The sequence below is a fragment of the Zalophus californianus genome, chromosome X (assembly GCF_009762305.2).
Source record: "Zalophus californianus isolate mZalCal1 chromosome X, mZalCal1.pri.v2, whole genome shotgun sequence".
In the NCBI taxonomy this organism is placed as follows: Eukaryota; Metazoa; Chordata; class Mammalia; order Carnivora; family Otariidae; genus Zalophus; species Zalophus californianus.
Window position 1 is genome coordinate 10,386,885 of NC_045612.1, and position 24,934 is coordinate 10,411,818.

At 36.7% G+C, this 24,934-nt stretch overlaps 1 non-coding gene across 1 annotated transcript; it reads right to left on the reverse strand.

Moving 5' to 3' along the window:
- Positions 1-19,756: 19,756 nt before the first annotated feature.
- On the reverse strand, positions 19,757-19,863 carry LOC113931588. The gene has a single exon (XR_003522755.1). It is a non-coding gene; the product is annotated as a U6 spliceosomal RNA (small nuclear RNA).
- Between the last annotated feature and the right edge of the window lie 5,071 nt (positions 19,864-24,934).

A 24,934-nucleotide genomic window follows, 5' to 3' on the forward strand; every position in this document is an offset into this window, starting at 1 on the left:
CTCTGGTGAAGTAAAGGGAGACATATTCTCTGTCTCATAAAGTCCAGTTGGAAAGGTGGATGCTAATTTTTTCAAGTCATATCAACAAATGTACAATTTAGAAGATGACAAGGGAAACATTCAACAAGGAGTGATAATCAAGCTAAAATCTGGAGGATGAGTAGGGTTTACTCAGGAAATTTGGGGAAGGAATATTTTTCCAAGTAGAGGGAATAGCATACACAATGCTCGGTGGTATGAGTGCAGTTGGCATATTAAAAAAAAAAAAAAAGCAAGCAGGCTGTGTGACTTAAGCATTGACTTGACAAGGAGCTTGCTAAGAGTTTTGTGGATGATGTCATGAGGCTTTGATAGTCAATTCTAAGGATTTTTCTATTTATCTCAAAATCAATGGAAATCCTTTGAAATATTTTCCTTCAACCCAACTTTCATTATATTTGTGATTCAGCATAGGCTCCCTAAATCTTTCTCGGTAACATCTATATTTATACTTTTCAATTATCTATAATCTGGCTTTACGGACATATGGAAATAGATGTCTTACTGGTCTCTCATAAGCCTTTATCTTCATTCAACCCCTATTGAGAACCCACTGTGTGGCAGGCACTGTTCTAGGCACTTAAGATAAATCAGTGAACAAAATAAAGATCTCTGCTCTCATGGGGCTTGCATGGTAACCGCACTTGAGTCAGTTTGATGTGTATACTGTTCAATAAAAATTCTATAATTACCTGTGCAGTTTGAGAATGTGAAGGCCCCAAAAATGATCTTAAAGGATTCTAGTTATATTAGACAGGAATTTTATTGTGGATAACTAAGTTCTGCTATAGCTGGCTTATGAAAAGGGAGAAGGATTTATTATAAGAAAAGTGGGGCATCGTCTAGAACCAGGAATGGTCTTTTCTCTTCCTCTTGTCTTTGCTACATTGCTTGTCTGCTTGATTCCTTATCTTGATACAGACTAGCTCTTTTGTGCACAGCTCTTAGGGTTTACAGCTCTTTTATCAAATTCATGGGGGCAGGGGCAGTTCTCATTTTTGGTTCAGGTACCCAAACCTGGGACCAAAAATTGTGGTAAAAGAAGATGGGGTGATATTGTGGAAACATAGCTGCTCTCTCTGTAACCTTGTATACTGGAGAGGGGAGTGAGGGGCAGGAAGAAAGGAAAATTTATGGAAAACAAGCGATTTGGGAAATGGTTCAGCAGGTTACATATGTGTCTCCTGTACTAATATAGCCACTTTTTAGATGTGAGGAAATAGGACTAGAGAGGGACAGGAATTCACTAAGATGATCGAGTAGAGCCGAGTGTTCTCTTTTCGGTCTTCCTCACTTTGTTCCCCTCTCCTGAAATTCCTTTTATAATCTTTGCTATGACTTTAAAGGTCTGTCCCTTCAACATTTTGGGATCTTCTTTCCAGTCGCTGAAGTTTTGCAAGCCTTAAATTTTGCATTATACAATTTTGCACACTTACAGAGTCACGTTACATAGATTTATTTTCTAGATGTTTTGTTGACCATTCTCTTTGGTTACACTTACTATCACAGTTTGAACCTTCTCCACTTCTGTATCATCTTGTAACATGTTACAAGCTGCAAGAGTAAGACTGACTTTTATAGTCTATATTCATTGGTTGCATTGTAGGTTGACTGATTCTAAATGATACCCACTGGTGTACCTTAATTTTACTAGTAACGTGTACATAATATTACAAAACACATAGTTTCAGTGAATTTGTGTGGACAGCACAACTATTTTTGGAGTCAGATAGTTCTGGTTCCAGTCTCTTGCCTGTGTGATCTTGTGCAAGTTACTTCCCTCTCTATCATCACTTATTTCAAAGGATTATTTGCAGAGACTGAGAAAATACCTTCATGTATTCCTACCTTCAACAAATACGTAAGTGCCAACCATGCACCAGGTACTCTCTAAGTCCCAGGGATGAGGAAATAAATAAAAACAGGCAAAAGCTCCTGACTAAATATTCCTTGCATGTAACTTGGTCCAAAATACAATCTCAACAAGCAAAGCTTTCTTATTCCCCTCTAGAAAGATTGTCTGTAGCTACATCATCTTATTCCTTAATACTTTTAAAGAATGGAGCCTTTACAAACCTGAGAGTCTTGTCCTTTTCCTGATCTTGATCACTTTTTCTTTGTATTTCCTGTATATAAAGTAAACACATTCATAGGGTATCATCTAGGTGTCCTGCATCTTCCCACTTATTTCTGCATTTATTTTCTTAAAATTAACTTTGGTCTCATAAATGGTATATCTTTGTTGAGGAAATTTTAAAATGCAAAGGAATTCAAAGAAGAAAGTAAAAATTTATCTATTGTTTCACTATGAAGACCTACTACTCTATTGAGATGCTACTCCTGCATTTGGTGTATTTTTCTGGTATTTAGTGTATTTTTTCATCATCTTTTGAATTGCATTCATATTGGGCTCCATATTACCACTACTTTGTCTCTGCTATTCCTGTGTTTTAAAATGCCATTAACATTTCTTACATATTTAGGTTTTGGTAATGCAGGCATGATTGACTCTATGTCTGCACAAACACATTCTCAGTGCATTGACCTGTCTCTGACTTCTTGATAATCAACAGCTCGTTGTATTTATATTATGTTTAGTATTTGAGATTTGAGCAGATATTGATAATTTGATTAACACACACAGAATGAAACACAGATCTTTTTCTTTATAATGGGAAAACGGGAAATGAGTTTATGAAATACAAGTCTAGCTTACTGACTATTTAGTAATTAATGACTAGTAAATTGAACAAAAATACTGGGTAATTTCAAATAAAAAATGGCATGCTTGATTGTATGTGAGTATAGCATATAAGCTTATCCAATTCAAAACAAGTCTCATTTTGTTAACTCTCTATATTGAGTATAACTTACTTGGTTTATGCCCAGCATCTTTTAACTCTTTATCTCCTAAATTGTCAAACCTACAGAAAATTAAAGTAAATAATATTACTATAAAGAACTCTCATGAATCCATTAACCAGTTTCAACAATTACCAACATTTTACCTTATATCTCCTAGTCTCCCCACTCTTTGGGGGGGAGTATTTTAGATTCTAGACATCACATCATTTAACTCATAAATACTTCTGTATGGGTTGCTAACTTCTAAAGACTTTTTTGGCATACCCATTATGTCATTATCACATCTAACAAAATAATGCTTAAAATCGTGTAATATTCAGTTCATGTTTAGATAGCCATGATTGTCTCATAATGTCTCTTTACAGTTGGTTTGCATTTGATTGTCTTGTCTCATTTATTCTGAAATAGCCCCCAAATACCTCTTTATCACGCAATTAATTTATTAGAGAAAATAGGTCCTTTGTCCTGTAGAATGGCTCACATTCTGATTTTGGCTGTTATTTTGTGGTATGTTTATCTTGTATTTTCTGCAAACTTATGAATTAGATCTGGAGGCATGATTAGATTCAGGTTAAGTTGTATTTTATATGAGTGCTTCATATGTGGTTTTGTGTACTTTCTCTTGCAAGAAATCATGAGACAATTAAGAGCTGGATGTCTTATTTTTAGTGATATCAAGATTCACCAATGCCTTCAGGTATATCAGCCTGATCTCTCCAAAGTAAAGTTTTCATCAATATTTCATCTGATGGTTTTAACAACCATGATGATAATGGCTTTGCTCCATTATGTTATTCAGGGTTGCAAAAGTGTTTTTCCTAATACCATCCTTCATTCTGCCTTTATTAGCTAGAATCCAGTTGTAAAAGATACATGTGTTTTTTCAACTATTTGGATACCCTGAGAATGCATGAGAAAGGTAAGGTAAATGTTTACTTCTTTCCCTCTATTGATTTGTGTAGTAATGAGTTGTCTACAGTCTCCAATGGTGTCCAATGAGTTATTAATTAGTATTATGAACTCAAAGATGTTTATGTATTTGATGTTTATCAATATAATGCACTTATTATCTTTCTTGATAATCAAGCTGTTCCATCATGGATCAGTAGAAACCCCTTAGAGTTGGCTTCTGTGGGAAACAGAGTCTTAACTCTAATAATCAGGTAGGATCTGAAAAATTTAGGTATCAATATTTAATTGCACTCATGGAGGAATTGCGTTCCTGGAGGCTTTTTGACTCAGGAGTTCGGTAAAGATTACTACAGTATCAGTTGAGAATGGCTACTGCCCTGTTCTGGAATGAGAAATAGAATATAGAGGGAGTTCTAATTCTCATTCCCTGGTTCTTCCTCAGTGAGGAATTGCTGTAAACCTTAATCAGTATGACTAAGGGAAGGGTTATGATTTCATAAGGACCCTACCTAGTCTGTGTGTCCTGTTGGTCCTGTCCTACTCATATTTAATAATGAGGGTTTCCAGGGATATTATTGCTAAGTCTATGTTTTTACTTATGTACTGGCTAGGAATGGAAATCTTATAATTTGAGTTTTTATCAATTGTATAAAAGGCTTAGTTCCATCTCTGGAACTGCTGCAGCTCTGTATTTCAAATCAGAATATTAAGTAAACCATATTTGTACTTTTTTGGTAGCTCCACTGCTTTCTATGTGACCAGAGTTTTTTTGAATTTTTGCAATTGGAGGCAATTTTTTTATCTTTTTGGTGAGAAAATGTCTTCTATGAGCTTGATGTAAAGACAGGTTTTCCATGGGTTTGCTGGCAGCACAATTCAACAGCTTTCTGCCATCAATTATCTATCATTAATTTAATCCACTTATGATTCATAAATGCATAGATTGCAAGTTCACATAGTCTTATACCTACATTTATTTAGGCCATCTATGTATATATGATTTCACTGTAAAATTAACTCACTTCATCTGGAAATCCATTTCTAATATTTTTTTTAACCCGAAAATGGTCAAGACCAGGAGTCAAAAAACTAGAGCCCATGGACCAAATCCAGCTACTATGTGGTTTTGTTAAAAAAAAAAAAGTTATATTGGAATACAGTCATATTCATCCCTTTACATATTATCTATGGCCGCTTTGATGCTGCAAGGGGAGAGTCAAGTATTTGTGACAGAGAATATATGGCCTGCAATGCTGAGAATATTTACTATCTGGACGTTTGAAGAGGAAGTTTTCTAATCCCTGCTCAAGACTAATGAAATTTACTCTGTGTGTATTCATAACAACACTTTTCTCAGGAAGCTGCTATGGAAATATCACTAAAAAAGGAAACAGGAAATTATTTTCTTCAAATACAATCCTTGCAGTGTTGGTTAGGAAGAAAAGAGACTTTTTTGTCTGTTTTGTTTATTGCTCTATCCCCATTTCATAGTAGTAGATCAATAAATATTGGTTGAGTGGTGAATACATGGATGGATTATAGTTTAATGTCTTTAGTAATTAACCAACCACAAAAAATCTAATTAGATTCCTATTTCTATAGCTGTAGTGATTGTATGACTCTCATAGAAGACTGCAAAATTGATCACAAACTCAGCAGCCTAACATATATTAATAATATTTTGTATATAACTTTCAGATATCACTTATTAAATACTAACCTACTTATAATGAAGAACAGTTGAGGTTAGGTATCCATTTTCCTTGTTTGTGTTTCTGGTGAAAAGTTGCTTTTCTAAAACATTACTTGCATCTCTAATAATGAAAAAAAATATGAGTCTGTTTTTTGTAACCCATTTTGTGAATTTTAAAGGAGAGTTTATGAATTGATTCCCATTTTTTCTGCTTGATAGACATTACAGTTAATACAGTTGGTGGTTGTTTAGAGATCTGTGAGATTTATATATATATATAGAATCTCATGCAAGCACAAAGAGCAATTGGTTATTTGGCTCTGACAGTTCAGAAGATTAAGACCAATTCAAGGATCTGAATCCTAGAACTTGGGTAGCATAGTTCAAAGTAGCAATTCTGAATTTTCCTTAGGAACTTTCCTACAAAGTTAGTTATCAAGAGAATAGCTTCATTTCCTGTGAAGTTGTGATTTTTTTTTTTTTTTTAGCTCCACAATGAAAAATTTTTGGAAACACTGTTTCACATATTTTGTCCAATTTACCTTTGTTTTAATGTAGTCATTCTGCACTTCCTGTGAGAATTCATCAGTTTATTTTCAGTCAAATCTGAGACATATATTCAGTGCTTGCCTGATGAAACCTGGATTTAATTTATGGGTCAGTTCACCATCTTGAGCCAAAAGAACCTATGGTAAATCTTCACATGGATGTGTCTTCAATGTTTAGAGTATGTTTAATAGATGTCACTCAAATCTTATCCTGTAGGTGGTCTGTGATTGGCTTGGTTTTGACAGACTTTATCATCCTGTTGACAACTTAACCCCTACTTAACTGGCTTGTCTCTCTTAGGAGAAGTTTTTAAAGCTCTTCTCAGTGCCTATTAATTTACAACTAGATGTTATAGACCTCGATATTTACCCTGTGTGAAGTTCATGGTTCTAATGTATATACTATAGAATGTAGAGACTAAGAGTACCCAGGTTTTGAAGATTTGTGACATTAGACTAGTCATTTGATCTCTTTAGTCTCGGTTGCCTCACCTATAAAGTAGGGTGTAACAACAGTAACAAACTCACACAGTGAGAGGATAAAAATAAGTTCATACAAGTAGAAAAAGTCACTTGGCACATTTCTTGGCACATAGAAATCACTTGATAAGTGTTAGTTATTATTACTAAGCTACCCAAATATTTATTGCCTGTATACAAACAACCATCTTTGTCCTCTGATCCAAAACATACCTCAGCTATTTCTGCAAGTTGTCAAATAAGGATTTCTCACAAATCATCACAAGTAAGTCTAACTGTCTGGCAGCTATATTCACTACACACTATCCACCTTGATCTTGCTTTCTTGTTCTGTTCCCTACTTTTTTTATTTATATATTTTTAAAGATTTTATTTATTTATTTGAGAGCAAGAGAGAGCACAGCAGGAGAATGAGAGGGAGAAGCAGACTACCCATTGAGCAGAGGGCCCAATGCAGGGCTCAATCCCAGGACCCTGGAATCATGATCTGAGCTGAAGGCAGATGCTTAACCGACTGACCCACCCAGATGCTGCTGTTTCCTACTTTTTTAATCCACTGCTTGAAAAGCCTCCTAGAGAAATTCACTGATGACACTACCTTCCATGGACATGTCTATGTCCATATCAAGCATTGTCATCTCAGGAGACTCCCATAGAATGAAATCCACAAGATGCTCATGTATTGTTGGGTTCTATGCTGGGTACTCTGTGGAGGGAGATCAATTCTGAGATACATTTTTTATTTTAATTCCAGTATAGTTGACACACAGTGTTTTATTAGTTGCAGGTGTATGATACAGTGATTCAACACTTCTGTACATTACTCAGTGCTCATTATGATAGGTATACTCTTTAATCCCCATCACCTATTTCACCCATCCCCCCACCCATCTCCCCTCTAGTAACCATCAGTTTTTTCTGCAGAGTTAAGAGTCTATATCTTGGTTTATTTCTCTTTTTTTTTCCTTTGCTCATTTGTTTTATTTCTTTTTTTAAGTTTTTATTTAAATTACAGTTAATGAACATACAGTGTAATATTAGTTTCAGGTGTACAATATAGTGATTCAACACGTCTATACATCACCTGGTGCTCATCACACGTGCCCTCCTTAATCCCCATCACCTATTTCAGCCATACTCCCCACCTCCCTTCTGGTAACCATCAGTTTTGTTCTCTATACTTAAGAGTCTGTTTCTTGGTTTGCCTCTCTCTGTCCCCACCCCCTTTGCTCATTTTTTTTGTTTCTTAAATTCCACATATGAATGAAATCACATGGTATTTGTCTTTCTCTGACTGACTTATTTTGCTTAGCAGAATACTTTCTAGCTCCATCCATGTCATTGCAAATGGCAAGAGTTCATTCTTTTTGATGGCTGAGTGATATTCCATGGTACATATACACCATCTCTTCTTCATCCATTCATCTGTTGATGGACACTTGGGCTATTTCCATATTTTGGCTATTGTAGATAATGCTGCTATAAACATCAGGGTGCATGTATCCCTTTGAATCAGTGTTTTTGTATCCTTTGGGTAAGTACTTAGTAATACAATTGCTAGATTGTAGGATAGTTCTTTATTTTTTTAAAGATTTTATTTATTTGACAGAGGGAGAGAGAGAGAAAGAGTGAGCACAAGCAGTGGGGAGCAGCAGGCAGAGGGAGAGGGAGAGGGAGAAGCAGGCTCCCTGCTGAGCAGGGACCCCCCAACTCGGGGCTCAATCCCAAGACCTCAGGATCATGACCTGAGCCAAAGGCAGATGAGCCATCCAGGCACCCCTAAGTTGATATGCATCTTTTCCATTTATTTTTTACAAATATTTTGAGGTGCCCAGGTGGCTCAGTCAGTTAAGTGCCTGACTCTTGGTTTCGACTCAGGTCATGATCTTGAGGTTGTGAGATCAAGCCCCAAGTTGGGCTCCATCCTGAGCACAGAGTCTGCTTCAGATTTTCTCCCTCCCCTTCAGCTCCTCCCCACACTCACCCATGCTCTTTCTTTAAAATAAATATTTAAAAAATATGTATTTTTACCACATATGTAAAGTGTTTACAAATAATACAAAGTATTGTTTCATATTTTTTAAATGCACAAAAATGTCATACATTACATATTACTTTGTGCATTTTTAAAAGGATTTATACAGGTTAAAGTATAGATAGATAGATGATATATAGATAGATAAATAGATATAGATCTACTTCATTCTTTTTAACTGTAATCAACTGTGAATAATATTTATGTCAGTCTCCTTGTAGAAGATTTAAAACCATTAGGAGTTGATTGCTGAAATTAATATGTAAATTTAATGCAATTATTATTAGGATCCCAACAGATTTATTTTGGGAAATTTATGGAATGATCTTAAACTTATATGATTATATATGCTCTAAAATTGCCAATAAAAACACAGAGGTGAAAATAATTTCCTTAACACATACAAGAACATAATATAGAGTATAATTAAATAGGTTTTGGTAAGAAATAGAAAAACATATCACTAGAACATACTAAGAGTACAGAGATATATATTAGTATCTATGAGATTTTAATATATGACAGTTGTAGGTAGTTCAGTTCTGTCAGAAAAGAATTGTTTAACAGTCCTGGTACAATTGGCAAGCCATCTGGAAGATAAAGATAGTGGGTTTTCGTCTTATACCCCCAAATAAATTCCGGTTACATATGTAATTAATCCATAAAATCTTGTAAGAAAATAAATGAAGTTAAATGTAGAATTGGGGATTCATGAAAACTTCTTAACTAAGACTGGAAACCCAAAGGCTATGCAACAAAAGATAAACATATCTGACAATACATTTAGAAATTTTGGTTGCAGAAACGCCAAAAACAAAATTCATAGACAAATGATAGAGAAACAAATAAAGCACAATAAGAGGGGTGCCTAGGTGGCTCAGTCGGTTAAGTGTCTGACTCCTGATTTCGGCTCAGGTCATGCTCTTGGGGTCCTGAGATTGAGCCCCGTGTCAAGCTCCACACTGAGCAGGGAGTCTGCTTGAAGATTCTCTCTCTCCCTCTCCCCCCACTCACTCTTTCTCTCTCTCAAATAAATAAATCTCTAGAAAAATAAATAAAACACTATAATATACAGAGAGCTCTTACAAAGTGATATGGAAAAGATAATATGAAAGGAAAATGGGTAAAAAAAATGATTAATAGACACTTCATAAGAGAGCAAATCCAATGGCCAACACATACATGAAGAGATGATCAAATTTTACTTGTAGTTAGGAAATCCAAATTAAAGTAACAATTAAATACCATTTTGTATCCATTAAGTGGATAATATTGGAAAGATTACCCATTGATAGTAGAGATATGAAACATTACAAATATTTTATTTTTTTTAATTTTCTTTATTTGAGGGAGAGAGAGCACAAGTGGGGTGAGGGGCAGAGCGAGAAGCAGACTCCCTACTGAGCAAGGAACCTGACACAGGGCTCAATCACGGGACTCCAGGACCATGACCTGAGATGAAGGCAGACACCCAACCTACTGAGCCACCTAGGCACCCCGTTCTGGTGATTTATATTTATACTTGCATTTATATTTGCTTTTATATATATTTACATTTATATTATTTATATGTCTCCTCTTACTCAATCTCACTAGTATATAAGGGTGTAAGTAATAGGGTGTTCCTTTTTAGTATTGGTCACAAAAACCCTGAAAACAAAGTAAATGCCCATTAATAGAAGAATGATCAAATAAAGTATAATACATCCATATGACAGGATAGTTTGTAATCAGTAAAAACACTGAAATAAAGCTATTCTGGTTATACCTCCTCACATAAATCTCTCATCAGACTTTCTCCCTCTTCTACCGTTTACAAAGCAAAAACATATAAATGGAGATAAACTGGTGTGTGTGTGTTGCGAGGCAGGCAGAGATGTTCTATGGTAGCAGCAACTAAACTACAATCTGGACTGAGGCTGTGAAATCTCACCTGTTGGAGCCAAAGTGGATATTGTCTTTTCAAGTGTGGTCCCTTGGAGGTGGTTGTATCCAAGGAGTTTCAAATTATTAGGCGTAACTGTGGGAATCTCATCAGATATTGTTAGCAGCTATCACACAGGAATCAAGAATCTGGTCCTCAAAGAAAAAGTGTTCAGTGTTTCTGTAACCCATAGGGAATTGGACTGTCAGAAAATAAGGTAGGAATAGAGACAGATTAGCTAGGTAAGGGTAAGTACAAGTTACCTTTAGGTGTATCCAGAATTGTTGAGGGTTCTCTCTGGGCATATTAGATGATGGCATATAAAGGTGAAACAGTTTTCAAATGCTGCCTGTTACTTGGGTGTAGGTTTCTGATTTTTCCCATATGGACAGATTGATTTCAGGAGAGCCTCAGTTGAGACTGTCTGGGGAAGGCAACTAAGACAATCAGATTAAAATAATATGAGGGTAGGTTGAGGTTGAGCAAGGCAGAGGAGAAAATTAACTAGATACAAAGAAGTAGCGTGAATTGACGACCTACTTCTTCAGTACTAGTGAACAGCTTCCAACAGTAGGCCTTGACTCTTTGCATTTAAAGCACATTCGTATTTGGGTTTTGAATCTTGGGGGAACATTGTATGCATTTTCACTTTAGCATGTTTGTGTTCAACTTCCTTTACAGTATATGGTTAACAAGATTTCTGGACTAGTCAATATTACCATACAGTTTTTTAGGCAGAAAATTCTTAGAGCAAGTTGATTTCATGTTGAAAACTAGTACAATTTTATAGATTAATAACCAACCAATTCACAAGGTTATTATGGTTTTCTCATTGCCCTAAGGAACCTAAGTATACTGTATGTGTAAATTATGTACTTCAGATCTTGGACAGACTGTCACATAAAAGTATATAAGATAATTAATTTATGAGAAAACTTCGACAATAATCAAATAACAAGGCACAAAAATTAAAATAATAATTGCATTACCCTTTTCATCTCTTACACTTTTTCTTTCTACTTCTTTTATACCGTGTCTGCTTTTGTCTGGCTGCTAACAAAAATGGGCACTTGTAACATACAGAATACCAGGTTCTAGGAGTATAATGTTGCTCAAGGGAACTTATGCACTGCTGGCTTTATATTTCTGATACCTAAATTTTCTTGATGTTGGCCTGGCACTGAAATGCTTTGAAAAGGGAAACATATGAGAGATAGGAAGTTGGATTATTTCAACTTTTGAGGTAGTACTCAAGCACTTACACATTTCCAGAGGAGATTAGTTACAGATGCTGAAGAAGGAAATGCATCTTTACACACGCCCTTGCACTGGAGCCCTCTGACTGAGATCTACAGGATTAAGAAATTTGGAAGTGCAAACATTTTTAACTTTAATTTCTTTGAACTTTTAATTTGAGGAGATTTCATTTTTGTTCTTTAATTTCTCTTTGGGAAAGAAATAATTGAGGGGGGTTCAGAGTATTCAAATTTGGGGCATCCTTCATGTTGTAATTATTTGGGCTAATTGCATAATCTCTGGTGAGTTATATTAAACAATGCAGATAGGCATAATTTGAAATGGAAAATAGAATAAAGATAAAATATTCTGCCTTGGGTGCAATGTAGCCTTGAGGTTAATTTTATTAATGTCTTATTCTGACCCATTTTGTAGTCTTCTGAGGACAAAGATTTGAACTGTCTTCACAGCTGGTTCCAGAAAGATACATAAAAAAGAAGTAATTGATACTAGCTAGAGATGCAGGAGTAGGGCTACCTCATCAGGGTTGGAGCAGTACTGCCCTGATATATACTAGTTTAATTTCCCAAGGGGAATGGCCACACCATATGTATGCCTCATTACTAAGTTCAATGGGTTAAGACAGTGGTTTTCATCTGTAGCTGCACATTAGAATTATCTGGGGAGTGTTTAAAATGCTTAAACTTTATGCTAGAGCAATTAAATCAGTATCTCCAGGGTTGGGGTCTAGTATTATTAAAAAGCTCCTGGGTATTTCCAGTATGCATTTGTCTTGGGTTGAGTTACCCAGGAAACACCCTCTGTGATAGAGATTTGCATATGAGGAAGTTTATTGGTAAGTACTCTCAGCAACAATTACATGTAAGACAGTAAAGAAGGATTAGGCAGATGAAGTTGAACTTTAGCTGCTATAACAAAGGTCTCTGCCATAGTCAATGCCACAGGGAGGTCTGGATCTGGGATGGCCCTCCATATTTGTCTCAAATTGAGGCACAGTATCTGAACACCTTTATATCCTTACATCTACCCAACTTTGGATTTGGGTTCCCTTCAGGGAATGAGTGTAACCTTGGGAATGAAAGCTCCTTCCCAGTGAAAGGAATTACCAGGAGATACTCAGCTCTAAGCTGTCAGCAGCCAACACTACACATGTAATCAGATTCCAGAGCCTAGCACTTCCCAGAATGATGAAATAGTGGAGTTAACCTTTCTGGCCCCATTCTAAAAACCCATAGCCCAGGCCTCCCTAGCTGAGTAAAAGATATGTGTCTGACTGGTGAAGACAGGGAGGTCTGGTCCCAATACCTAGTGGGACTATGTTAATCAGTAATGGAGTCACAGGGGAAAAGTCCAGCATCGTGGGCATATCTGTCCCTCTTTCTCTCTTACCTTAAATATGGATGTCCTTAAAAAGTATGTACTTTGCTTCCTATCTACCATGTGATAATACAAGCCTACTGTAGGAGTTGGTCCATACCCTGCAACCACTATCCATCTTTTGTGCATGCATATGACTGGCTATGTAAGTTCATATCAGGAAGAGGGCATTCTGCACTACATATTTAACTGCATTTGAGTTGCTATATTGTGAATCCAACCATATATTAATTCTTGTAATATTTCGCAATTGTTTATGAGCTGGAGAGGTAGAGAAAAGAAACTAGTCTTCCCCAAATTGTTTCCTCAAAAAATTTTAAGTAAATAAAACATACAGAAACAGAAAGAATTAAATTTTTAGTGAATGAATAATCAAGACAATTTGAAATAGAGTAAGAATAAAGTAAGGAAAATTTCTGCCAAGTATAATAATGAAGAAAGAAGACAAAAAATATGTAGAAATTAGTTTTTTAGAAGATTTTATTTATTTATTTTTCAGACAGCACTCAAGAGAGAGCACGATCAGGGGGAGGGGTAGAGGAAGAAGCAGATTCCTTGCTTAACGACTGAGCCTGATGACATGGGGCTCAATCCCAGGACCCTGGGGTCATTACCTCAGCCTAAGGCAGACACTTAACTGACTGCACCACCCAGGCGCCCCTAGAAATTAGGTTTTATGGCATAATCACAGAAATGGAAATAGAGCGGGGGAGGGAGAGAATGCTATGTTCATTTATATGCTTACAAATTATAAAATCTAGCTGAAATGAATAATTTTCTCAGAATATATAAGTGATTTAAAATTCTCAAAAGGTAGAAAATACTGATACACCAATAACTATGGAAGAAAGTTTAAAGACATTTTTAAAAAACCCTGAAACCAAAAAGTTCTAGAATAGACAGTTTTGTGGGTGATTCATTTGTGCTTTGCTCCATAATTTACTTGAAATCATAGAACAGTACATAAAATTTCTCAATTTGTTTTCAAATTATAATACAAGCTTGATATTAAATCCTTTTAAAATAAGCACAAAAAAACTAAAGACCACTTTTAAAGATTTTATTTATTCATAAGAGAGAGCGAGAGTGCACAAGCAGGGGGAGGAGCAGAGGGAGAGGGAGGAGCAGACTTCCCCATCAATGCAGAACCCAACATGGGGCTCTATCTAAGAACCCTGAGATCATGGCCTGAGCCAAAACCAAGGGTCGGATGCTTAACCAACTGAGCCACCCAGGTGCCCCTACTACGGACCACTTTTAAAGTAGAATCCTAAATAGAAAACCAGAAAATACAAATTTATTACTAATAAGATTGAAAATATGTGATTCTTAAAAAGCTAGCATCATACTGAAACCATAGAGGTGTTTACATTAACATCAGGATCAATATAACGATATCTTCTATCAGTTCTAATATTTAGTGTTATTCAATAGATTTTAGTCATTGCAGAAAGATGGAATATGGAAGAATAGAAAAAGAAGAGATGAATTGAGAGATCATATAACTATTGAAGCTAAGATAACCAATTAAAATTATAATACTATAAAAATCAGTAGAAATGATGAAAGCTCAGTGAAATCATGTCATATACCCAAATAGACACATATCTATCACAGGGATATATCTATATCTGTTTGGGATATATGTATATATTAGAGATAATGCATACAAAGATACAGATTGTATTTCTATAAATATAGGCACACATATATACACATCCATCCATCTATCCATTCTTCTATTCCTTTGGATGCAACTTAGTTCTGTGGTCATGCTTAAGTGCTTAACTGGGGATATGTAATCTAACTGTGGGCTTAAAAAAAGGGGAAGGTGGATTTTAATGGACAGCTAACAGCTTAAACACATGTGATTATATAATATATATATGAGAGATTGGCATTCTATGTGGGCAATAATCTTTTAGAACATATAAGAAAACCTTATTCAGAGTAATTACAAAAAACATTAGAAATGAACTTAATAAAAGCACACATTTATTTCTCTAAAAGAAGCATATAAGAGGATATAAACAGTTTATTACTCTGGAGAAATGAATAAAGCAAATGTATTAATTATCCCCAATTTAATTCATTGGTTTAGTAACAGTCCAGTTGAAAATCCCTTGTATTTCTCTTAATTGGACAAAATGATTCTAAAATCTATTTGGAAAAAAAAAGAAAAAAATATTTATATAATGTAATAAAGTGGCTCTCAGTCTACGAGATATTAAGGAACACAGTATAGTTTACAGTATTCAAAATGTTGTGCGTTGGTGGTATAGTGGTGAGCATAGCTGCCTTCCAAAATGTTGTAAAAAAATGTGATATTGGTACAAGAATTGACAGGGTCATCAAATAGAACACACAGACAAGCAACTAATATTTGATATCTCAAATTTATCTGCATTTGTCTAGTCCTTATCTGGCTATATATCTGTACTGGTTAGGCCCTAAAGATGTGCTAATTAGTTACTCTATTCATCAATTTAGATGTGATATTACAGTTGGTTTCAGTGTAGTAGCAAATGGACCCAGACATATAATAGCTCAAAAGATAGTTTGTATCTTGTTTATATAATAGTCTTTTTTTTTTAAGATTTTATTCACTTGACAGAGAGAGACACAGCGAGAGAGGGAACACAAGCAGGGGGAGTGGGAGAGGGAAAGGCAGGCTTCCCGCGGAGCAGGGAGCCCGATGCGGGGCTCGATCCCAGCACCCTGGGATCATGACCTGAGCTGAAGGCAGACGCCCAACGCCTGAGCCACCCAGGCGCCCCTATAATAGTCTTAAGTAGAGATTCCAGTTTACTGGTTCCTCTTGTCTGTTATAAGTCATTTAGTGGCCCAGGCTGACAGAGGTTCTGCCTTTTTCAAATTATGACGTAAATGGCTTCCAAGATTCCCATGATTACCACCAACACACATTAGCCAGAGGCAGAAGGAGCATGGTGAGGTTTAGGTGGGCCACATGTGGAAGTTGCATGTATCACTTCCACACCTGTTACTCTGGAAACAACTTAGTCTCATGGCCATGCCTAAGTGGATGAGCAGCTGGGAAAAAGTAACCTAACTGTGGGCTTAAAGAATGAGAGGGTGGATTTTGTTGGAAAGTTTGTAGCTTCTGCTACACACGTTATCTCCCTTTTAATCCACATATAACATTACAATCCAGGACTATTATTCCCATTTTATATGTAAGGGATTAAGACACAAAGAATTTAGGGATCATGTCCACAGTCACATGACTATTAAATGGTTGGCCTAGTAATCCAATCCAGTTTACCAACTCCAGAGTCTATGTACATCGCCATTACCACTACAACAACTGCTACTGTAACTACCAGCACCCCCACTATTGCTACACACACACACACACACACACACACACACACACACACATACACACATACACACAGGTACACATGTGTGCATAAATTAAGTTTATGAGAAATTATTAAAATCATAAAGAATTAAGGCCTATTCAATAATTAATTAAATGAACTATTTGAAAACATATATATAGATAATTCTTGTACTTCATAACAAAATTGGGTAGATCAAATAATTTAATGTAGAAAATCAAATCATTTAAAACTAAAAGGACAGAGGTGCCTGGCTGGCTCAGTCAGTGAAACATGTGACTCTTGATCTCAGGGTTTTAAGTTCGAGCCCCATGTTGGGTTGTAGAGATTACTTAAAAATAAAATCTTTAAAAATAAATAAATAAATAAAAGGATATATTAGTGACTCTTGATCAGCTCTCTGGAATTTTATCTTTTATTTTTTATTTATATTTTTTAAAGTTTTTTTTTAATTCCAGTTCACATACAGTGTAATATCAGTTTAAGGTGTACAATATAGTGATTCAATACTTCGATACAGCACCCGGTGCCCATCACAAGTGCCCTCCTTAATCCCCACCACCTATTTAACCCATCTCCCCACCCCCTCTCCCCTCTGGTGACCATCAGATTGTTCTCTATAATTAAAAGTCTGTTTCTTGCTTTGACTCTCTCTGTCTCTCTCATCTTTTGCCTTTGCTTGTTTTGTTTCTTAAATTCCACATATGAATGACATCATATGGTATTTTCCTTTCTCTGATTGACTTATTTCATTTAGCATAATACTCTCTAGCTCCAGCCATGTTGTTGTAAATGGCAAGATCTCATTCTTTTTTATGGCTGAATAATATTCCTGTGTGTGTGTGTGTGTGTGTGTGTGTGTGTGTGTGTGTGTGTGTGTGTACCAGATCTTCTTTATCCATTCATTGATCATTGAACACTTGGGCTACTTCCATGCCTTGGCTATTGTAAATAATGCTGCAATAAACATAGGGGTGCATATATCTTTACAAATTAGTGTTTTCTTATTCTTTGGGTAAATACCCACTAATGCAGTTGCTAGATGGTTCTATTTTTAACTTTTTGAGGAACTTCCATACTGTTTTCCAGAGTGGCTATACCAGTTTGTATTCCCACTAACAGTGCACAAGTGTTCCTTTCTCTTTTCTTTATTTTTTTAAAAAAATTTTTTAAGTAGGCTCCATGCCCAATGTAGGGCTTGAACCCAGGACCGTGAGATCAAGAGGCGCATGCTCTACCGAGTAAGCCAGCCAGGTACCCCAGGTGTTCTTCTTTCTCCACATCCTTGCCAACACCTGTTCCTTGTGTTGTTGGTTTTAGCCATTCTGACAGGTGTGAGGTGATACCCATTGTAGTTTTGATTTGCATTTCCCTTCTTTGTAGAAATGTCTGTTCATGTCTTCTGCCCAATTTTTAATTGGGTTATTTGGTTTTTTGGGTGTTGAGTTTTGTAAGTTCTTTACATGTTTTGGATACTAACCCTTTATCAGATATGTCATTTGCAAATATCTTCTCCCATTCAGTAGGTTGCCCTTTAGTTTTGTTGATTGTTTCCTTTGCTGTGCAGATTTTTATCTTAGTGAGGCCCCAGTAGTTTATTTTTGCTTTTGTTTCCCTTGCCTCAGGAGTTATATCTAGAGAAAAGTTGCTACGGCTAATGTCAAAGAAGTTACTACCTGTCTTCTCTTCTAGGATTTTTATGGTTTTAGATCTCACATTTCGGTCTTTAATCCTTTTTGAATTTATTTTTTTGTAAGGTGTAAGAAAGTGGTCCAGTTTCATTCTTTGGCATGTAGCTGTCCAGTTTTCCCAACACCATTTCTTGAAGAGACTTTTCCCATTGGGTATTCTTTCTTGCTTTGTTGATTAATTGGCCATATAATTGTGTGTTTTATTTCTGGCTTTTCTATTCTGTTCCATTGATCTGTGAGTCTGTTTTTGTGCCAGTACCATACTCTTTTGATTTCTTTAATCAAAAAATCAGCTTTGTAATATAACTTGAAGTCCAGAATTGTGATGACTCCAGCTTTGCTTTTCTTTTTCAACATTGTTTTGGCTATTTGTGGTCTTTTGTGTTTCCATACACATTTTAGGATTGTTTGTTTTAGTTCTGTGACAAATGCTGTTGGTATTTTGATAGTGATTACATTAAATGTATAGATTGCTTTAGGTAGGATAGACATGTTAACAATATTATTCTTCCAATCCATGAGCATGGAATGTCTTTCCATTTCTTTGTGTCATCTTTAATTTTTTTCATCAGTGTTAATAGTTTTGAGAGTATAGGTCTCACACCTCTTTGGTTAGGTTTATTCCTAGGTATCTTGTTATAGCTGTCTAGAATTTTAAAATGTAATATGAAGTATAATTTTAAATATATGTAATAAATGGCAAAGGAAAAGTTTGTTCTTTTTGACTTTTAATTAAATTTCAGTTACTTTTTGATGAATTCTGTGGAGGTGTCAAATAGGCAGTTGAATATATGAGTCAGGAGTTCTATAGAAAAGTTAAGGTCTGACAGAAATACAGATTTAGGAGTAAATTTATAAATTTAAATTTATGAGTTATATATATATGTATATATAATAAATACCTTTATAAATAAACTGTATTTAGAGGTATGGCACTACATAACTTTACCAAGGATTAATGTGTCAATTGAACAGAGAAGATGGTCTGTAAATATCACTGAATGTAAGGAGACCTAACACACTGCTGATGAGAATTCAAAATTTACAGTTTTTCTTTAGAGCTCTTTGACAGTCTGAATCAAAGGGTCTTATAGTCCATGTTTATTGGGGCACCTGGGTGGCTCAGTTGGTTAAGCATCTGCCTTCGGCTCAGGTCATGATCTCAGGGGTCCTGGGATGGAGCCCCACGTCAGGCTCCCTACTCAGCAGGGAGCCTGCTTCTCCCTCTCCCGCTGCCCCTCTCCTGCTTGTGCTCTCTCTCAAATAAATAAATAAAATCTTTAAAAAAAGAAAAGAAAATCCCATGTTTATTGATGCATTAAACGAAATTCTTTAAATATTCCCAAAAGAAATATATACTGAAACAGTCAAATATTTATACATAAAGATGTATTTTGTGGCATTATGCATAAAAGAGAAAATAGGAATAATCCTAAAATTCCAGAAACTGAGGGATAGTCATAAAATATGAAATATTTGGCATCAGTGAAATTTTCTTAAATTTAAATTTTAGTTAACATACAATGCAATATAAGTTTCTGGAGCAGAATTTAGTGATTCATCACTTACACACAAAAATATGGAATGCTTCACGAATTTGTGTGTCATCCTTGCGCAGGGGCCATGCTAATCTTCTCTGTATCATTCCAATTTGAGTATATGCGCTGCCAAAGAGAGCACTAGCCACAATGAAATTTTAATTAATGTTTCAAAAATATTTAAGGATATGGAAAAATAAAACAGAAAAAACAAAACACAGGTTCAAGGAACTGATCATGTAGTAGGGATACAGGCACATAAATAATTAGTTTAATGATTAAGGGCAGAGCAGAAGTGTCTATAAAATACAGAAGAAACAAAAGAGTAAATGCTTAAATATGTCTAGTGTGAGGGTGTTTTGAGGTAGTCTCTCAGAGGAGATGGCCTTCAAATGGAAAATGTGAAGGACGAATAGGAATTGTTTAAGCAGAAGAAATAATATGTGCCAAGACAGAGAGTATAGAACAATATGGTCTATTGATGAAACTTTGAGAAGCTCAATATTACTGAAGCAAAAAGCATAAAAACAGGTGAAGATGAAGGAAGGGAGGCAGTCGGGCAAATCATACAGTGCATAAAGTATCATACAAAGATCTAGAATTTATAACAAGGTCAGTGGGGTGTAGGGTTAGTGAAACATTTTCAGTAGGGACATGACAAGTCAGATTTAAGTATAACCCTAACATCTCCACACATTGCAAGGAAGTAAATATTTCTTGAGAAAATTAGACATAAAATCAAATATCCAATTTGACATATTCTTGCTTTACTCCTTCCTCTTCTCCCACAATGCACTATGTTCTCTCCCAGCTGTCTCATCACATCTGCTTCCTGTCCCCTCCAGGATCTCTGCAATAATGTCTATTATCAGGAGCAGAACTATGTTGCATAGTGTCCTCCAAGTAAGGCTTTTGTGAAGCCCATCCAGGGATGGATGTTGGCGAAATAATGTGTCACTGCCCTCCGGAGGCAAGACTAAAACTAACTACTGCTATGGTCCAAGTTCATATGCCCAGAACTAAGGCAGTAGCAGTAAGTAAGGCCTGAGAAAAGGAAATGGATTGAAGAAATACATATATAGAGAAGGTAGAATGGATTGGATGGCCAGTAGACTGAAAATCAAGGAGGGCAATGGTAAATTTAGTTCTGGACCTATTCTACCGAACAGCATTTAGAGCAGTGGTTTCCAAATTTGGCTGTACCTTGGAATCCGTGGTGGAGCTTTGCAACAATACATATTCTAGAACATCACTCCTGAATTTTCTGATTTCAGTATTCCTGGGGTGTGAAACAGGTAGCATTTTAAGTAAGCTCCAGTGGTGATCAGAATGCACAACCTGAACTGGAACTTTTGCTGTAGAATACTGCTCAATTCAGAGTTAGTGGAGTATTAACTAGCACATAAATGGATACAGAAAAAATGTCTTGGTTATGGTCCCATGGCTCCTGTTGTTGCAAGTGTATTTAGTAGAAATCTGAATATTCCCTTCCATTGCTATTCTGAGCAGATGTTCATTCCTCATTCATGAGAAATTAGGGTTTGAATATCCTGCACCTGTTGCCAGATCTTACCGATGGCAGATTCTCAACTTCTTTCTCTATACATCTATTAATTCAGCTCATAATGATTTCTTTTATGTTTAGCATGTGCTTTTTCTGGCACAGAAAGATGTCCTCTATATAAGCCTAACTTTCCACATACACAAATGATTCTATTAGTTACTCAGCAGATGTCTAAGACAATGGTTTTCCACAGGAGAACTGTATCCTGAAGATTAAACCATTTTGCCTTGAAAAGTGGCCAGAATTTTATTCTCAGTTACTAAAAACCCTGTGAAGAAGCTGTATGTATAATGCACATAGTGTGACTCAGATCACTGACCATGGAGAGTATTGGGTAAAAAAACAAACATACATTGATCTGTTGTTGATACTGCTCCCAAAAGTGGCGCTTCACCATATGAAAGATGTTATCGCTTTGGATAGGTTGAATTGTCAAATTTGCTCTTCCCAGACTTTTTAGTAGAGCTCTACTTACTTTTGTCAACTGTTCACTGGTGTGCTCACTGGATGTTTTCTTAGCTGGTAGCAACTCTGAGGATTAAGTAACCTCTCTAGACACTAATTAATGGTGGATACAGAGGTAATTACTGCACTTGTATTTTTAAAAAATAAACTCAATATTAACACATCTTACCAATAATCTTAAACTATATTGAATGCTGATTGAAACCTCACATGTTGCAATAGCACTGCCAACACAAAAGAGACTCCACTGAAGTCCTTTCTCTTGGACCTGTTGGTAAGTTGCCTTTGTAACTACACCCTAGCAGCACGTGCTTTACTACCTTCCCTCATAGTCAGAAATCAGGGGGAGTAAGCTCATCTGGACACTTCTAGATTTCTAACACTTTTGTTGACAAATGAATTCACAACTGGATTTGAAGGGCATTGTTCTTAAAAGAAAAGGGGTAGCACGAGGGAGATCTCGGTCATGGTGAAATAGTTCTGTATCTCAACTAAGGTGGTGCTTTCACTGATCTACATAATGAGATCCAATGACATAGAGCTATACTCACACATCATATCAATATCAATTCCCTGGTTTTGATACTATACAATGTAGATGTAGCTATTGAGGGAGACTGGGTGAAGGATACAGAGGACCTGTATGTACTATCTTTGCACCTTCCTCTGAATTTATAATTATTTCAAACTAACTTGAAAAGAAAGCTCCTTGTCAGAGTCATTTTCCATTAGAAAGCAACAAGCCCAAGCAGTGTGGGAGCCTGCCTCTTCTAGAACTGACGTCGTCTGCTTTGCCTACATCTCGGCTACCACATACCAATAAGTCTGTCGCTTCACTCAGTTCTTTGCCTGGTATTTTGTTGTTGCATAGCCTTCGCAATTCAGGCCCAATTTCTGCCTTTAATATCGTTTCTTGTTCAATCCATAATGCTTCACAGTGTCTGGCATGTGGCAGGCATTTTGGCTGAATGAATAAAGGAAGGAAAGATGGTCTTATCTATCCTCCTAGAACTCCTGAGTTCCTTGAGGGCTAGAACAACAGATTCATCTATATCGGCAAAACATCTAGCACAGTAGACATTCAGTGAATGTTTTAGGAAGTAATAAATGGAATGTTATAAAATCAGCGAGGTTTATTGTTATTAACATTTTAAAGGCTCTAACCATCCTCTGCTAAAAAGAAGTTTTCATAATCTCCATCAACCTCACCTTTCTCTTTAAGATCTTTTATATTTTTTTGAACATAACTGAGGGCAACCTATTTTTAGCGAGGTAGTATTCTTCTGTATGTATGCCTATAAAGTGGTAGTTTTCTAAGATAGAGAATTATATTCAAAGCTGTTCTTGCAAATCACATCCTGCAGAAATTCTAGATGGTTGTGGCACCAGCTCTGCTACTTTTCAAAATAAATTAGTGAGGTAGTTGGGATCCAGGAGAAGACTGCTTGTTAACCGGTTGCCACAAAAATGGGAAAAATAAGGAGCTGCACCTGAAGACCAATGAGCTTCTGAGGCCTTGGGCCCAATCCTTTCATACCTTCATTACTAGCCCATGGGCAGTTTTTGATTCTTCAAGAAAGCAGCCTGTGTGCTTTGGTGCTGAGCAGCCGGTAAAAAAGACAGACATGGCAAGTATCTGATGCAAGTTATACCCTAATTTCCTAGACATTTCTTATTTATTCTCTCGTTCCGTGAATATTAGACAAGGCCCCTTGGGTGCAAGTGACAGAAAACCTAACACAAACAGGCCTTAAAAATGGAGAATTTGTGAGCTTATGTAAAAAAGTCCTAAGTGAGACTTGAACTAGGAGCCAAAACATTGTTTGTTATCCTGGCTTGATGTATCTCCACTCTTAGCTCTGCCCTCACCTGTGTTGTCTTCCTTATTGGGCTTTTTCCAGTGACCTGCTGAATCTGCCCAAATTCAAGTATAGTAGTAAAGAGAGTATGCTCTTCCCAGGAAATTCAGTACAGATCCAAGGATTCACTCTAATTGGACCAGCTGAGGTCACGTGTTCACTCATTAACTCAGCACTGTGGCTAATGGTGTTCCGTGAATCAGTTGGCTAGGCATGGGTCTTGCACTCCACGCTATTGGAGTCGGTTCAGTTCTAACTGAATGAAAGGAACACAAAGTAAAATATCAATTCCAGAAGATATGGTGGATACCATTACTAGAAGAAAGAGGTAAGAGATGCTGTCAAGATTCTGCTTTTGAATCATTGCTTCTACCATCCCTCCTCATGTCCTCTCTTTTTTTTTTTAAGATTTTATTTATTAGAGAGAGAGAGCACAAGCAGGGGGAGCTATAGAGGGAGAGCGAGAAGCAGGCTTCCCACTGAGCATGGAGTCCAACGCAGGGCTCCCTGGGATCATGACCTGAGCCGAAGGCAGACGCTTAACCAACTGAGCCACCCAGACGCTCCTTCCCTTTTTTTTTAATAGTTAAGAGATTTTATTCTAGTAGCTATAATTACAGTGCTTGTTTGTTGAAATGAAAACTGAAAACAAGTATCCAAAGCAGTTGATTACTAATCGTGTATTGGAAGCAGTAAAAGGTTCTATGGAACCAAATAAACCAGTTCTGAGGATTTCCCCAAGATAAAGTTTAACATCTCCAGCTTCTTCAGTGTTTAGCAAAATGCAAAAGAAAACAGGAGAGATCATCGATTCTAGGGCAAGTCTGACCCTTGCAGGCTGAGGGAGTGAAAGCACCTGCAAATGTGTCGGGGGTGGGGTGGGGGGGTGGGCTGAGGCTCTAGGGTGCCTGGCCTGCCCACCTTCATTCCTGTTGGTCAGACCCCAAGCAGCCTGGAGCAAGCCAGAGCGCCCACACGGACCCAAGGGAAGGCCAGGGTCCCTCCAAAGTGTCCGTGAGCAGTGGCCGCAGCCCCCAGCCTGTCTCCTGGGCAGCTGTGTAAGCACAAGTACAAGCACAAATGCTAGGGGATGTGGGATGACCCGAGACAGAGCAAGTCACAGGGACCCTATCGTGACCATGCAGAATGGACCGTGGCTGGTTGTGCCCCGTCTCACATTCCCGAAGGTAAACGGACAACTGGTGGACTAGACTCTGGCCACTGCTGCAGAACTGACACTAGGCACGTTTCTCCCTTCTGTGGGTTCACTTGTTCTCCTTATCTTGTATTTGTAACTATTTTTACAATGCACTGAGTTTGGGTTA